A 17,164-nucleotide genomic window follows, 5' to 3' on the forward strand; every position below is an offset into this window, starting at 1 on the left:
TTTAAGATCTTTAAGACAAAAGTTGAGAATGAATAAGGATTAAAGATACAATGTTTAATGTTTGGTAGAGGTAGAGAATTTACATCTAATTAGTTCAATGTATATTGAGAGGAAAATGGAATTCAATAGACAAACTTAAACACCTAAAACACCATAACAAAATAGAGTAACAAAGAGATAAAAAAAATAGTTTGTGAGGTAGCAAGAGTGATGTTACTTGAAGGTAAAGTGACATATGCACATTGGAGAGAAGTAATAAATACAAAAATATACACCATCAATTGATTTCAAACTAGACAATAAATAGCTAAAATATCTTATAGGCCTTGGTTTGGTTATACACCTATTTTTATGTATTTCAAAGTATTTGGATGAAAATGTTATATCAAAAGATGTGATTAAATAGTGAAGTTCAATCCTATAAGTGATGAAGGTATATTTCTTTTATATTATACTAAAAGTAAGGATAATAGATGTTATAACTTAAGGCTAAGAAGATTTTTGAAAGTGAAAATGTAAGAATTGATGAAATATTCAGGTATAAGAAACAAATTTTGACTATGATTCATATGAAGACATAAAGAAAGAAAGCACAAGTCAAAGATTAGTCCAAAATCAGAATGTAGAATAAGAACTATTCCTTGAGAATGATAATGAAATTCATGTTCAACTTCATGAACTAAGAGAAGAACAAATAAAATTAAGGTATGTTTCTTTAAATCACCCCGATGATCAAATTATTTGTAATACAACTAGTAGAGAAATGACAAGGCAAAGAATGAGAAATGAGATTTGTTTGATTTCACAAGTTGAACCTAACAATGCTAATGTAGTATGAAAAGAGGAATCATGAATTAATGTTATGAAATAAGAGGTTAAAAAATTTGAAAAGAATATTACATGGGATTTAGTCCCTAGGTATGAAGACAAGAATGTTATTGAAACTTATTATGTCTTCACAACACATGCCCCAATTTCAACTAAAAAATGGAGAGCCCCTCTTTTCTTAAGTCATATAGACCTAGTCTCAAGAGTAATGCATCTTTTGAGATATCTTAGGGAGCAAGACTAATATAGGTCAAACATAGAATTTTAGTGGGTACACATTGTTTGAGGTTGAACAAACTAGAATCAAGAAACATGCACTAATGTGAAGTTGTACACATGTGTGGTTCTGCAACCATAAAAAAATCACCATCCTTCGTCACACCTTGCCAAGGAGCACACTTGTGCACCTTTCCAAGAGGAACACTTGTGCACCTTGCATAGGTGCACACCATGACAAGTTATGCAAGGTGTACTAATCCATGAGGCTATGCCAATAAATTGGAGACCCCCCTTAATTGTGATCATTGTAACATTTGAGCTCTTGATTAATGTATCTTCACACCTTAATAGATGCACAAAATGAAGACCTCCTCTCTCTGCAAAAAAAATTCCAAGGTAAAAAATAATCACACATGTGAAATTTGTGCATGTATAACACATGCACATTCTAGTTCAATTTCATCCCCAAAATTTAGTGCATAATTGATGTTACATATTTGTGCACCTATTGCACTTGTACATCAATATAAGTGTGCTACATGTGCAAACTTGGACCCCATCTTTCCTTTTGATGTATTAGGCACACCTTATGCACGTACATAAGTGTGTTAGGTACACTAGTGTACATTTTGTACCTTTTTTTAGTTTGACCTAGTTTGTCAAGTTTTTGCCAGTCAAGCCTAGTCATTAAGTATTTTTTTAACCTCTTACTAGTAGTGTACTAATGTTTTTCTCCTATACATGGTAGAATGAAATCCTCAAAATCTTTAGTAGTTGATATTACCAAAAATGGGTAACCTTCAAGTTTTAAGGTTTACTAAATAAGTCCAAATTCATAGATCTATCTACATTATTGATGTAGGAGCATCCTGGGGTAGTTGGCTATCCTACATGATTAAGGGATTTTGGTGGAGTTGAGTGGACCTATTTGGCTTTTGAGTAATTAATTTTAATGTATTTAATAAGTATTATAAGCCTTTAATAGAATTTGGTAATTAATTTTTGTTGAAGGCTGACTTGTGGCTCTTCAAGTATTTAATGTAAGGAATATTTAATTTGTAGCATACTAGGTTGACTTGTGGCTTAGTTGAGTATAAATAAGGGATCTTATGGAGTATTTTTTCATTTTCATTCATCTAGAGGAAGAGTGATTTGGAGAGTAGCTAAAGAGAAAGTTTTCTAGAGTGTGTGGACAAAGTGCCAAATGTGAGGTAGTTTATACTTAGATCTTGGATAAGGCTTTAGAAGGGCTAGTAGATAAGGTTTAGAAAATGAGAAGATTGCTTAGTGAGCTTGAAAGAACAAGTTGAGATCTTACTTGGAGGTTTCTACTAGATTAGGGGTTAGGACATCTCCTTTAGAGATTCTCCTACCTTGCACTACATCAAGTGGTATTAGAGAGAAGGTTTTTCCTAAGCATGTAGACCAAGCACCAAAGTTTGGACCAGAACCTACAAAGAAATTGGAGGTTGTTGCTAAGGATATTTCTAACCTTGTTGATGTTGGTATGGAGATTTTTTTTTATGATTAGTTGGTTGAGTCTGACATGGAGATTACAGAGCAATTGGTCATAGATGATTTGGTTTATGTTGGTGGTGACTTGTATGTTATAGAGCATCTTGTTGTGAGCAATAAGACCACAAGTACTATGAGTTTGGAATGTATTCATGGAGATCTACATATTTTTTCTTGTATGGATTTTTTTGTTGCTAGTGTGGATTCACTAGTTGTTGATTTGGATGAGGGTTTGTTGATGAAGCATTATGTTCAATTTGTTCCTTAGAGTGAGCATGTTGACTGGATGGTTGAGTTTCTAGTGTTTGACAAAGTGATGCAAATGTGGATGATTTTATGATAGAGACACAACCAAAGATTAGAATGAACGCACAGGAAAAGGAAAATATTATTATCAATGAAAAATACCCTATGGGCTTACAATAGTATGATTCTAGAGAAAGAAATCCTCTGCATAGTACCTTCTCTCTAACTCCACTAAGAATTGTCTTCATAATGCCAGAAATGTTCTTAAATAAGCCCCAAATGGTTAAGGGTTAGGAATAAATTCTAGAATATGCTAGTTGGCATCCACTATCAAAATAGAAGGTTCTAGAAATCACGTCAGAAGTCGGTGTAAAATTAGAAGAATCCAGAAATGGTAGTCCAACTTTCGAGAGGCATAACTTTTGAACTGGGACTCTGATTGATGAATTTTTTACATTTTCAAAAATTTCTCGAAGCACTCTATAGCCATATGGACAAGCTTTTCTTGTCTGCCAATTTTTGGCCCTATATAAGGCCATTTAGTGTCTTAAATCTAACTTTGAAGTGCTCTTAGGAGGTCTCTAAGAAATTTAAAACTACAATAAATTTCTAACTGTAAAGCCTTTTGACTTGATTATTTTTATAGAGTGTTTTAAATTACAAGTATAGTCATCCCTCTAATTTACACCCTCTAACTCATCATAATTTTGGCTCAATTACAAAATAACTCATTTTCTACATTTCAACATTTCCCAAGGTCCTTAAAACTCTAACCCAAAAAACTAATAGTGGAACTATGAGAGTTGGAACCTTTATTTGACCCAAATGGGTATCCAAAAATGAAAACACATTAAATAGAAACTATCTCTAAGCATATTTTTGGGTGATACAGGATTGCCCTTACACCATTGGATGCTCCTACATCAGACACCTAGGGTAGATTGAAAAGTGACCCTGTCACTTTATGGCTGGTAGAGGAAAACCCAAATGCAAAACCTTGTTTGTTGATATCCAAGTTGAGTCTTCTATTGTTCATCCTTTCCACTTCACCAAGTACTCCTCATACTACCTATTTTTGGTACTCTTTCCCATGCAACTATCCAAAATCTCTTTTATCTCCTCCTTCTTAGAAGTAGGAATTGGACATGGCTCTAGCATCAACCCCCCATCTACACCATCATCGTGATATTATGTTAAGTCTACAATATTGAAGATAGGAGAAATGTGAATCCCATTTGGAAACTCCACCTCATATGCATTTCTCGAGTCATGTTTCTTCAAAATTTGCAAGGGCCAAATTTCTTCATCTCCAGCTTGTTGTAAGTACCCACTAGAAACTGTTCCTTTCATAAGTGTACCATAATTAGATACCCTACTTGGAATTTCTTATGTCTCCTCCTTTGATCTGCCCTAGCTTTTTACTCTTGATTCATCTTGGTAATGTGTGCATGGACCTCCTCATGTAGGCTCTTGACATGTTCAAAAATTTCTTCTATCTCAACACTTGCCCTCTCCACTTGCTCCATCTTCCTTAATTCTAGTGCAGTCCTTATAATTCTAGTGCAGTCCTTAGGCTACTGCCATACACAATTTGGAATGGGGATCTACCAGTACTCCTATTTATAGAATTATTGTAAGCAAATTCTTCTTGTGGTAGAATCAAATCCCATCCCTTGGGCTTATCTCACACTAAACACCTCAAATTTTTCAAACTTTTATTTACCACTTTTGTCTATCCATCAGTTTGCGAATGATGTGTAGAACTGAACTTCAATTTTGTCCTCATTTTTTTTCACAAATTCCTTTAGAAATACCCCACAAATTTAATATCTTTGTTGGAAAAAATACTCTTTGGGAGACCATATAGTCTCACCACCTCTTTGAAAAACAAATCTGATATATGTATAGCATCATAAGTCTTGTGGCATGGAATGAAATGTGCCATCTTGGAGAACCTATCAACCACCACAAATACTAAGTCATTATCCCTTTGTTTCCTTGACAATCCAAGAACAAAATCCATACTGATGTCCTCCCATGGATTTAATAGAATAGGAAATGACCAATAGAGTCCAATATTGTGACTAAATCCTTTGGCTACTTGACATACTTGACAACTCTGCACAAAATTCTTCACATCCTATGACATTTGAGGCCAAAAATAATGTTCTCTAAGAATGGTAATGGTCTTATATCAACCAAAGTGTCCTACCATCCCCCCATTGTGCTTCTCTTTGATCAAGTTTTCCCTCATGGAACTCCTTCGAATGCACAAGTGACTACTCTTGAACAATATACCATCCTAAATCAAACAATCTAGCCACTTGGTTATGTCTATAGTAATAGTTTCTTTACAAGCCTTCCATGCTTCAGCAAAATTAGGATCCTTAGGGTATAGATTTTTGAGTTCAACAAACCAAACCACTTCAACCTATATTACTATGAACAACAACTATCTCCTACTCAATACATCTACAACCCTATTAGACCTTTCACTTCTATGTTTCAACACAAATGTATAGCTTTGCATGAACTCTACCCACTTCAAATGTCTCTAGTTCAATTTACCTTGGCTATTTAGGTACTACAATGCCTAGTGATTAGTATACAAGAAAAATTATTCTGGCAATAAATAATGCCTCCATTTCTTTAAGGCCTAAATGATTGCATAGAACTCCTGATCATAATCAAAATACTTCTTCTTTGCATCATTCAATTTGTCACTGAAATATGTAATAGCCTTACCTTCTTGGCTCAATACAACCCCAATAGCACTGCCACTAGCATCAAAATCTACCTAGAACACTTTACTGAAATAAAAAAGTAACAACATAGGTTGTTTTGTCACCTTCTTCTTCAATAATTCAAAACTCCTTGTGGTTGTTGTAGTCTGACTCCACTTGAATTCTTTCCTATCCCCCCTTATTGTTTCAGTCAGGGGTGTACATATGCCATTGAAATTCTTAATGAATTTCCTTTAAAAACTAACCAAACCATGAAATGATCTCACCTCAATAGCAAACCTTGGTGTAGGCCATTTCAAGATGTATTTTACCTTCTTTGGATCCATTTTGAGACCATCAGATGATACAACAAACCCCAAGTAGACTAACTATTTTTTTTACAAAGCTACACTTCTTCAAATTAATCAACATTTTATCTTCCCTCAACCTTTCAAGCACTCTATGAATGTACAATAGATTTTCATCCAAAGTCTTGCTGAAAACTAAAATATCATCCATATAGACAATAACAAATTTTCCCAAGAATTTCTTTAGTACCTCATTCATAAGTTGCATGAAGGTGCTTGGTGTGTTGGTCAGTCCAAAGGGCATGACTAACCACTCATATAGACCCTCCTTGGTCTTGAATGTTGTTGGTCTATTTTTTCACAACATAGAAATTTTGGGAAATTTTTAGTGTAAAATTATTTGAGTCTTTGTGTCTTGCAAATTAGGGTTTTGTTCCTTGTATTTTTCAAACCCTTAGATTGCCCTAGTTCATAGCTTGGTCTTTGTATGTTTGAAATTCTATTAAATTCTAAAGGTTTTTGTTTAGAGAATTTCTCAAAAACCCTAGTGCCATGTCTTATTTTACCCTATTTTGAAAAACCCTCGAAATACATTTTAGAAAATGTTTTTAAAGATATATCATTCTACCCTAAAGTTAGGTTTACACGAGCATGGTTTTATTAAAAGCTTGTTTAAAAATCATTGACCACATTCTTTTTTACTTGATTATTTTATTGAAAAATGCCCAATGTGTTGCAAATTTTGTATGATTGTTGATCTCATTCAGATCAGTAGGTACTATGTTCCCACAATATTGAGATGCAAGGCTTTTAAATAAAGTGGGCAAGAACCTTTTCGACATGTAGCCCCTTCTGATGTTCAAACCTCAGTGGATCACAAAATTTCTTATGTTGTTAGAAGAAAACAGACCTTTTGCAAAGTTGTTAGTGTTCCCTTTGCATGTTTTGAATTTCCTGCGATGTCATTGGTTGGTATTTTAATGATATTAATACTTTGCAACTCAAATTTGATGATCATTGATTTAGCAAGCATCAAGGGCTAGTGCTTGCCCGCAATATGAAAATGCACAAGTTTTAAGAAATGTAGGCAAGCCCCTTTATGACATGTGGCATAGAGTGACATCATGGACCCACCTTTCTCATAGGGTAATAACACCTTGTCATCTATGGCAAATTGTTAGGTGAGTTGGAATACAAAGGAAGCACCTCATTGGTCTGTCCAACTAACTAAGTATATAGTCATAGAATTTTTTTGATCATCATATATTTTAAATAAGATCCAAGGTTAGCACTTAGCCACAATATGGACTTGCTTGACATTTAAATAATGCAGGCAAGTGAGCATAGTGGGACCAAGACTTAAAAGAAAACTGATTCATGCCATGTTGTATGCCACATGTGCTTAGCTAGAAGTATTTGTGTTATAGGCATGGAAAGTTTTAGAAGTTAATGCAATAGTTAGATAGATCAAAGCATGAGAGTTTAAAGCAGTCATTTCATTGGCCCATGTAGATGAAGTGATCATAAAGTGCAAAAATTTTCTTACACCATTGATCTTGTCCTGATCAACGAAGGGCACTTGCCCGTATTGAGAACTTGAATGAAGTTTAAATAAAGCGGGTATGTGCCATGAGGACACTTGTCCATGGTTACGTCATTATTCCTAGCTTGGAAGGATTAAAGGATATAAGAATTGTCACCATTGATCTTTTGAAGATCAACAACTAGCGCAATCTCGCAATATGGAGATGCTCATTCAATAAGGAAAGTGGGAATGTGCCATCTTGACACATGGATAGAATGATGTCAAGTACTCATTCACTCAGAAGGTGATATGGGACCCACTTGTGTGGAGGTTGTTAGAAGGCATAGACTCACGTGGAAACTTCCTATTGGTTAGAACAGCTAACTAGGCCTTAGTCAACTGTAAATTTGTATAGTCATTGATCTTGTCTTAATCAATGATTGACGCTTACCCACTATTTTAAGATGCAAGAAATTTAAGGAATGCAGGTAAGTGGTAATGCGACACATGGCCCCACTCCTAAGGACATAAAGCTTATTAATTTTTTGAATTAAAGCTGTCTAATCCAATAAAATTAATAGATGAGATTTGAAATTCTGATGCAACTTGAGGAAAAATGGCTACTAGAAGTTAATTTGGTTTAGAGCTCATTCATGTGATTTCAATGCTCGAATATAATTCATGATCTCACCATTTATTAAAACACTGAATTGCAAAAGGCTATTAAAATACCAAAAAAAATCAGAGCTAGGGCACAAAATTTCATAGAGAAATCTAGTGAATTGCAGCACAGAATTTCACAAAGAAAAGCAAAATTTCATGGGTTAGTACTTTCAAATCTCCTGAGTAGTAAGAATTTGGTGAGATAGATTTTTTTATTTTTTTAAATGTCAAAATGCCTCCATGTAAAGAATTTATTGGACAAACTGATTATCTAAAGCACTCTGTACATGATGACTTTCTAGAACAATTTCCTTTATTTGTACATGAAATAACAAAGGGGAGGGATTCAATTCCTAAACACCCTAGGGTAGCCATAGCAAAGGGTTTCTATGACAAGGTTAACTAGGTATGAGATGCCTAGGTATCCATAGGAGGTCTAGAGTTGTTTAGAAAATGGTTCTCAGAGTGAAAATTGGACACTCCTATGAGCAATCCCCATAGTTTTCTTTGATAGTGTTTTGTTGATGGATTTGGCCAAGAAATATGATCCAATTATGGGGTGGGTAAAGAACCATGCTGGAGTAAACATTTTTAGGGTTTTCCCTAAATTAATTAGAGAGGTTTTCAATCTTAACCCTAACCATGCTATGCATGAAACTATTGATATGGATGATTTTCAAGTTAGGTATGATGCACAAAGGATTTACCTAAGAATAGGGCCACTGCAAGAGCATGCTGCTAAAATTGGCACTTTGTCTGTGATTATAGCCAGTACCCTTGAGCCATTGCTAAGAAGGCATTTCAACCTTAGAGCTCAAGCATTATATTTTTCTCTTTGCAAGATTTTTGGGATGGATGAAGTTGATCAAATCCCAAGCTCTATTGTTCTCATAATGGCTCAAACTCTTCAATTTGGGATGAGCACTATTCTAGATTTTTCTACTTTCCTTGGAAAGGAGATTCACAATGGTTTGATGGGGATAGCATGGGGAAAAGTGGATAAACCTTTTTGTTGGTATTCCTTACTCATGTATGTATGTTTGTATAAGGGATTTATCTTTTTCTTCAAGGAAATGGAATTGGAAATGACTAGAGATGGAGAGAGGAATCCAGTATAGTTCTGGAGTGTAGATATGACCTCAAAAGCTAAAAATGCCAGTTATGTGAGGTTTGACAGATACTTTGCATCAAAGCTTAGGTCCACAAGCACTACTACAATTGGTCAGACCCAAGGACTATGCAAAAGGGCTATTGGTCAGTCATAATTGGGGGGATATAATCCCTTACAATGTTTCAACACTTGTAAGAGTATATGAATTTTCTAGAAAGCCTCGTGTTCCACCTATCCATGTGCCTTTGAAAATAGGGATAGCAGAATTGTTACGGTATATAGCAACTATAAATGAAAGAGATCTACCAAAGAAGGGTACATTCTTTCCAATTGTTATTGTAGTGCATGATTTTGTTTTTGTGAAGAAAGTATGGAAGCATCTAAACTTATTCCTAGATAGATACAACATGGCAAAATCCCATGCTAGATTTATTGATCCTGAAGGTTTCTATGATATCTTAAGAGAGAGGAAAAAGGTTGCTCGTATGGTACACCAAGTATACTATCCTAAGGATGTTATTAGGAATATTTTTTATTTACAAGAGTAAGAATTGAGAAAAGAAAAATGGATAGTATTTAGTAAGACTTTAGAATTCATTAATACTTTTGACTCTAGTTATGACCCCTTGAAAGATAAGAAATATTGGGGAGCCAAACTACAAGCATTAATGAATAATTTTGCTATAATAATACAAACCATGAATGAGAAGAAAGCCACATATGTTGAGGCATATCTAGACAAGCCTGCAGATGTACAAAGAAGGATAAGCAACAGAAATGTGGTGTCTCCTGGCTATTATACTTTGCAAAGAAGGGTAGGTTATGTGATGGTTCAAAGTGTGCAACAAGAACCCCTTCATCAAAGGCCAAGACCAGAAAATCCATCTGTAGCTAGTGCTCCAAAAAGGAAAAAATTGGAGCAAGGATCTTCTTCTTCTCAAGTAGAACAATACTCCCCAAGCTAGCCCCAATCCAGATCAATGATGAAGCATCTATAGGGGAGCAACTTAGACAAATGGGTGGAGAAGGGGATGTAATTATTACTTCTATAGACTTGGAGATTGGAGAACCACAAGAACCTCCTACACCTTCCTTGGATTTAACTATTCCTGATTACCAAGGTAAGGAAATTGATCTAATAGTTGCCCAAGCCTCTGAGAGGTTTATTAATAATGAGAATTTTGTAAAATCTAGGGCTTTTGCTCAATTTTTGTGGAGATTAAACATGGGAAATTTTGAGAAAACCTGTGAGAAGATAAAGGCAGAACAACCAAACAAACCTGATTCAGATATTAAGAGGTGAAGTCTAAATTTTTGAATTATTTCGCTCAATTTACTCCTGAAGCTGGGAGGTAGATAGTTAAATAGTCAAGAGTCCTCTTATTACCAGAATGGAATATAGTGAATGCCACAGTATTTGATTCAGTAAGAAAACAAAAGGATGTCCAATTTAAGACTAAGGAAGAGGTACTATAGGCTCATAGAGGAGTCAAGTTTAGTGGTGACCACCAAGCTCTTGTAATTTAGTCTATTGAGAAAAGGAAAAAAACTAGGATGCAAGAAATTTCTACTACAAAGCATACTAGTGCATTGCTAGTGTTCAGGGCTAGTGAGATAGGTAGTAAACAAATAATTGGGATGACATCAGAGATGCTAAAATTTGGTAGCAAGGTGTCTGGCCAAGACGAAGATAAATTTTCCCAACTCAATGCTAGGTTTGAAGAAGTTTTGAAAGCATATGAGGAGAGGGGTATGCAAATACCATCATTAGAAAATAAAGTAACTCAAATGGAGAAGATTCTTGGGAAAAGAAAATTAGGAGAGACCAATAAACCTAGGATTGCATACCCCCCATGGCCACCTGTTGAGCCTTTTAAATCAACACTAATTATTGAGATACCTGATACCCCAGAAAGGCCTCAGTTCTATACTATAGAGAATTTTGAGCAAGAAAATAATAAATTGTATGCACTGCATATGGAACTAAATAATCAATTTGAAGAGAAAATAAGGTAGGGTATAATGTATCTAGTAGATAGAATAGAATGGCCCACTTTTCTTGATCAATTAGCAAGGATTTCAGCTATCGGGGATGAATTGAAAAGAAATGAAGCTATATTCAAACCTATTGTATAGTAGTGGATAGAAAGAAATGAAGAAATCATAGCTATGTATATATTTGTCATCGAACTGCCTTGTCATCAAATAGAAAAAATCTTTGACTTGTTGAATAAATTGAAAGGATTTGATGATAAGAAAAATTCTTTTCAAAAAAGATTAATTATTTTTTTAGCCAAGTGTATTGCAAAAAAGTTTGATTTATTCCCTTGTGCATTAAAGATTGTTGATAAAGTGAAGGAAAAAGAGGAATGGAAGAGGGAGTTGGATGAGATTTTTTGTGAAAGGATAAATAAAGCTATAAATGAAACTGGACACTTGTCATGGGCTATGACAAATGAGGAGTTGGTTAAAGTAAAAATATTCTATAACTTCGTCAGAAAAGAATTGGTTGATATAGAAGCAATTGGAAATTCTCTAATAATAGTACAAAGAGATGTCCTCAATTTTGATTGGCCTGATGATAATGCCTATAATGAGTGGAAAGATAAATTTATGTTAGAAGAACAGATGCTAGAGGATGATGAAATAGAAGATGAGGAGGAGGAAGAAGGTGCCAAAGTAAAAGTTACTCTTACAATAAATGATGAAGACAAGAAAAATCCTCAGATTAAATTAAGTATGTAGGTAATCAAAGATGACTCATCACTTTCAAACTCGATGGCCACTTATTCCGAGGAATTAGAATAATCAAAGATTTAGATGGTAACACTTTTATCTATTGAGGTAAAATAACAGAAAAGGGACCTGCAAAGGAATATTTGATGTATTAGCCTTTCTGTTATTTGCATTTTGTCTTTTTGTTATAGGTGTATGTAAATATATTTTTGAGGGACACCTGTCAATCACATTTTCCCTTTTCTTGTTGCAACTCATGTCTATATAAATGAGTTTTCAAGGCAATGTGATGGTCCAAAAAACTTGTATAATTTTTGTTTTCTCTCAAGAAAAGTACATATAGTCGGTCCAATAGTATGTAGTGGTTTTGAGTTTTCTTCCAATTGTACTCTTTGATGACATATTGAAATGATAGAAATAGCAATCTGTTATGGGCTTTCAATTGATTTCTACCGGTCATTGTATTAGTCATCTGAAAGGATAATACAAAGGGGTATTTACACTATATTTGTGTCATCAATTTCTATCTCCATTTTATGGGTTTGTCTACTTTGAAGTCATTTTAAATAAGGTTTAACTTGGCTGGATGAAATCTAGATGGGTTGTATTCTAATATCATTGTTGCTTTTAATTCAAGGAATTATAGAAATGCTTCAATGAATTAGTAGGGTTTTATGAGTTCATAGAAAGGATACTTCATAAGAATGGGAATGGGTGATTACAATTGATTAATTCATTTACAAGTTATTTGAATTAGATCTCCCACCAGTAGTTTATTTTTTGCCGAATGGATATGGCACTAGTCACATAAGTCAGAAGTGAGCAAGGGTGAATTATGTTGCTGCATATCAAATCATTTAAAAAAAAAAATCAAAACCATTTCATTTCATTTTGTTTAAAGTTACAAATGCTGGTTACCACTCATTTGTCTATAGTTTTCTGAGTCTTAGATAGCCACTAATTCTAGGAATACTTGTAAACTATAGGAGATTTATAACTAGATCTTCTTATAGGGGATGCATATAGATTTGAGAAGCTTTTAGAAGAAAATTGATAAACTGCGTATGTGCCTAAGGGTAAAAGATGAGAATCAAAATGAAACTAAGATAATTTCATATCACAGTTTACATTAGAATCATCCCTAGGTATACCTGCCTTGGTTTAGTAGAGCCTAAAGAGTAGAAACCATTTTTGGTTTTGTTGAAGTTGGGTCAAATGGTTTATTCATGTAATTGCTACTAGGAATTGGCTAATCCTTAGATTGTGTGAGTATTTTCACTGTGATATTGAGCATTTTTTTGCTCAATAGTTTAAAACACCAACAAATGTAGTTTTCCACTCATCTCCCTCTCATATCCATATTTGGTGATAACCACTCTTGAGATCTATCTTTATGAAGTACTACGCTCCACTCAAGCACTCCATAAGATCATCCATTCTTGGCAAAGGGAACCAATACTTGATGGTTATTCTATTTATAGCTCGAGAGTCTATGCACATTCTCCACTCTCCATCCTTCTTTGGAGCCAGTACTATAGGCACTACACATGGAATTAGGCTCTCTCGAATCAAACCCTTCCTCAATAGCTCCTGAACTTGTTTGTTTAGCTCCTTAGTTTTAGTAGGAGTCATCTTATGAGCAGCCTTGTTAGGCAAACTAGCTCCAGGGATTAAATTTATTTGATGACTAATTTTCCTTATTGGTAGCAACCCTTCTAGAACATTCTCAAAGATGACATCTCCATACTCACTTAATAGGCTTGAAACTTCAAGTGGAATTTCACTACTACCTTCCTTATCTTTTCTAGGAATTAAAGCATAACACATACATCGATGTTTCATACCATCCAAAAAAATTCTTCCATCAACGAGACATATCCTAACACTATTGCATACCTTTTCACCTTCCTTTATCAAGGGCTTTAGTTTGTGGTGAACTCCATCCTTAGTTAGAGAGTATGTATTTGCATAACCATCATGTACATAATTCCTATCAAATTGTCATATTCTTCCCAACAATAAATGGTAGACATCCATTGGAATAATTTCACAAAGAACTTCATCATCGTAACTCCTAATCTTGAACTTCACCAAACATTTTTCACTAACTAGAACCTTATGATCATCCTTCACCCAAGAAATCCGATAGGGTTGGGGGTGTTTCTCCCTTTTGAGCTTTATCTTAGAGACCTTCTCCTTAGACACAAGTTGTTAGTGCTTCCACCATCAACAATCACATCACAACACTTATCCTTACACTTACACCTAGTATGAAACAAACTCCTCCTTAGTCCAGGTTCAGTCTCACTGCTTAATAAGACCCTTTCATTTACTAGAACCTCTCCTCTTTTTGCATCCTTTGAATGTGATGACTATGCATATTCATCCACATGGGTAACCCTTTCTTGACCATCAGCTCTCCTATCTATCCTTCCTTGTCATTGAGGGCATTCAAAGGCATGATGACCTTCTTCATTGTAAAGAAAATAGGTACCATAGAGGCCTCCTCTTCCTAAATGTTCTCTCCCTCTTCCTCTCTAATCTCATAAGTTTTGATAAGGGAGTGGTTGAAACCCTCATTTCTCTAGTTTTTGCTAGTACCCACATCTTCATTTTTCTTTTGGGTCTCATTTCAACTTCAAAATGACCTACTACCACCCCTTCCTCCTTGACCACACCCTCTTTCTCTTCTTTCAAACCTTTTATTTAGCTTCTCTTCAACTTTTAGGGCAAATTGGTATGCCTCTTCAATGATAGTCATTCTAACTAGACTTAACTCCTCCTGAATGCTAGGTCATAACCCACTGAGGTAATGGGCAACCTTATCCTTATTTTCTTCTGCATGCCCTACCCTAATAAGAAGTTGATAAAATTCCTATATATATTCCTAGATAGATTTTCTTGCTTGCTTTAATCCTTGCATTTTCTTGAACAAATCAAGCTTGTAATCAATAGAAATGAATTGCTTCTTTAGTTTGTCCACCATGCGATCCCATTTTGTGATTTTCTCCTTTCCTCTTCTATTTCTTTCTAGCTAAATCTCTTGCCAGTAGATTTTGGCATGGCCTTTCATTTTGGCCTTCACAAACTTAACCCTATCTGGGTCCCTAATATCCTTGTACTCAAAATACTCCTCTAGTTCATTGATGCAGTTGATCAATTCATCTGGTTTAGATTTCCTAAAAATATATCCACATCAATTTTAAGTATTTTTCCAAGCTTACCAATGGCCCTAAAAAGCCTCTCCTCTACCTAATTTAGGACTTCTTTATTACCTTCCCCTTCCTATCCAATATTTTCTTCTTCTTCATTTTCTTCCTCACTTTCATCACCTGTGGTAACATTCATTCCTTTCTGGATCTCCTCTTACAATGCTTGAACTTGTCTCTAGATAGCTCTAACCTTAGGAGTAACAACTCTAGCCCTTCCACCACATTCCCTTCATGGAGGCATCTTCTTGTCTTAAACCCACAACCACATAGTCCTGGTGCAAACTGCCTCATAGTTAGCACTCTATCTACACACTCAGGAAACCCTTCTCTAATACCACTTGATGGAGACACAACTAAAGACTAGAATGAACACACAGGAAAAGAAAAATATTGTTATCAATGAAAAAATCCCTATGGGCTTACAATAGTATGATTCTAGAGAAAGAAATCCTTTGAACAATACCTTCTCTCTAACTCCACTAAGAACTATCTTTACAATGCCAGAAGTGTTCTTAAATAAGCCCCAAATGGTTTAGGTTTAGGAATACATTCAAGAATATGCCAGTTGGCATCCACTGCCAAAACAAAATGTTCCAAAAGTCATATTAGAAGTCGATTTAAAATTGGAAGAATCCAAAAATGGTAGTCCAACTTCTGGGAGGCATAACTTTTGAACTGAGACTCTGATTAATGAACTATTTACATTTCCAAAAAGCACTTGAAGTGATCTATTGCCCTAAGGACAAGATTTTCTTGTCCCTTATTTATTGGCCCTGTACGAGGCCATTTAGTGCCTCAAATCTAACTTTGAATTTCTCTTAAGAGGTCTCTAGGAAATTTAAAACTGTGATAACTTTCTAATTGTAAAGCCTTTTGACCTGATTCCTTTTCTGGAGCATTTTAAATTACAAGTATAGTCATCCCTCCAACTTAAACCCTCTAACTCATCATAATTTTGGCTCAATTACAAAATAACTCATTTTCTACATTTACACATATCCCAAGGTGCTTAAAACTCTAACCCAAAAAAACTAATAGTGGAAATGTGAGAGTTAGAACCTTTATTTGACCCAAATGGGTATCTAGAAATGAAAACACATTAAACATAAACTATCTCTAAGAATATTTTTGGGTGATACAAGATTGCCCTTACACCGCTAGATGCTCCTGCATCATTTTCATGTTGGTTTTATTGTCCTCATTAGAGTGGAAACCTTTGGTGAAGATGAAGACAGTTGTGGATTTTTCTTGGGCATCAAAGTTTGGGATGCACTTTTATTTTCACATCTAAGGATTTTGATGTAGGAGCATCCTAGGGTAGTTGGCTATGTTGCATGATTAAGGGATTTTGGTGGAGTTGAGTGGACCTATTTGGGTCTTGGGTAATTTTGAAGTGTTTAATATGTATTTTCACTTTTAAAGGTATTTGGTATTTAATTTCTATTGGAGGCTAACTTGTGGCTCTCCAAGTATTTAATTTAAGTGATATTGGGCTGACTTGTGGCTTAGTTGGGTATAGATAAGGGGTCTTGTGGACTATTTAGTCATTATTCATCCATTTAAAGGAGGAGTAAGTCTAAAGAGTAGCTGAAGGGTGAATTTTTCCTAAGTTTGTGGATAGAGAGCCAAATGTAAGGTAGTATAAAGTAGCTAAATTCATCACCTAGCTTAGAGAAGAGCATGGAAGATGGAGTAGCTGAGTGAGAAAACTTTTCTAGAGTGTGTGGATAGAGTGCTAAATGTGAGGCATTTTACACTTGGATCTTGGATAAAGTTTGAGAAGAGCTAGTAATTGAGGCTTGGAAAACAAGGAGATTACTTGGTGGGGTTGTGAGCACAAGTTAAGATCTTCCTTGGAGGTTTCTACCAGAGCATAGATCTAGGCTAGATAGAGTTGGGATTGGATCTTGAGGGATCTTGTACAATTACTATTGTAACTATTTATGTATTTGGTTGTAACCCCAAAGGCCTTATAGTTAAGCATGTTAGATGTAAATCTTAAGAGAATTATGAGAATTTGCATTATTTTAGAACTAAATATCTATGTTATTATTTATCCTTCCATTTTTTGGTTATTT

Source organism: Cupressus sempervirens, chromosome 2, assembly GCF_028749045.1.
Source record: "Cupressus sempervirens isolate cs-2001-9-10 chromosome 2, ASM2874904v1, whole genome shotgun sequence".
NCBI lineage: Eukaryota > Viridiplantae > Streptophyta > Pinopsida > Cupressales > Cupressaceae > Cupressus > Cupressus sempervirens.